Genomic DNA, 802 nt, shown 5'->3' with positions numbered 1-802 from the left:
AATCGAAGGAAAAAACCCCCTCATTATCGCTGTCTGTCAGTTCTCAGAGTTACACGATGCAGCGATGAATAAAGGGTAGTTCCAGTTACGAATTAATGCTGCTTTGGAAGGACGTGGCGTTGGTTAGAACGGGTTGATGTTCAGGTTCCCTTCCGGCCCATTGAATGAGCGGCACCCAGGGAGGAGCCGGGGCGGATGGTGGCTGTGGGGTCGCTGTGCGGCCGTTAAGTGGGGCAGCAGTGTGGTGCGGGAGGCGCTGGTTGGTGCCGAGCCAGGGCAGGGGTTCTGATTGTTACCTGGGTATGGGGAGAGTGAAAATAGCTGCTTGCACGGATGGCTCTGATCCGTAATGCCGTACGGTACGCGATATCCTCACGCTTTGTATCACACGATGCTCGGGCGATGAGGACTTGCGTGTGCCAAAAGGCTGTAAAACCAAAGCCTGGGGCGTCGGATGTCATCCGCCGTGACGACAGCTATTCGCTTATTTACTTATTTAACCACCACTGTTTACTTCTTCCACATTTCTTTCTTTATAGTTGGAAACCCACCACTCGCCGGCCTTGTGCGCTTCCACCAAAGTGCCTCCCCTTGCTCTGCAGTGTTGTTTTTTTTGTGTTTTTTTTTTTTAATTTAAACACAAATTTTGATTTTAGTTCTAATTCGAATTCACGGCTAATTCTCACCGTACCGGCCATTGCAATTTTCCAGCAGGCCGCGCCCCGCAACCCCGTTCCCGCGCTGCCGCCCCCTCCCGGGACAGGGGAGGGGGCGCGAGGCCGGGGAGGGGGCGGCACCGCCG

At 54.2% G+C, this 802-nt stretch overlaps 1 protein-coding gene and 1 long non-coding RNA gene across 4 annotated transcripts in view; one reads left to right on the top strand and one right to left on the bottom strand.

The window, feature by feature from the left end:
• LOC109366897 overlaps positions 1 to 683 on the bottom strand; it is a 1,128-nt gene extending 445 nt beyond the window's left edge. Inside the window, exon 1 of the long non-coding RNA XR_002113585.2 lies at positions 297 to 683. This is a non-coding gene — a long non-coding RNA (uncharacterized LOC109366897). The remainder of the gene's footprint in view (positions 1 to 296) is intronic.
• Positions 1 to 802, top strand: part of ASAP1 (ArfGAP with SH3 domain, ankyrin repeat and PH domain 1) — a 166,043-nt gene that overhangs the window by 57,367 nt on the left and 107,874 nt on the right. The gene's annotated exons all lie outside the window — the stretch shown is intronic.

This window comes from Meleagris gallopavo, chromosome 3 (assembly GCF_000146605.3).
Source record: "Meleagris gallopavo isolate NT-WF06-2002-E0010 breed Aviagen turkey brand Nicholas breeding stock chromosome 3, Turkey_5.1, whole genome shotgun sequence".
NCBI classification, from domain to species: Eukaryota; Metazoa; Chordata; class Aves; order Galliformes; family Phasianidae; genus Meleagris; species Meleagris gallopavo.
This window is presented reverse-complemented; position numbering and strand designations above follow the sequence as displayed.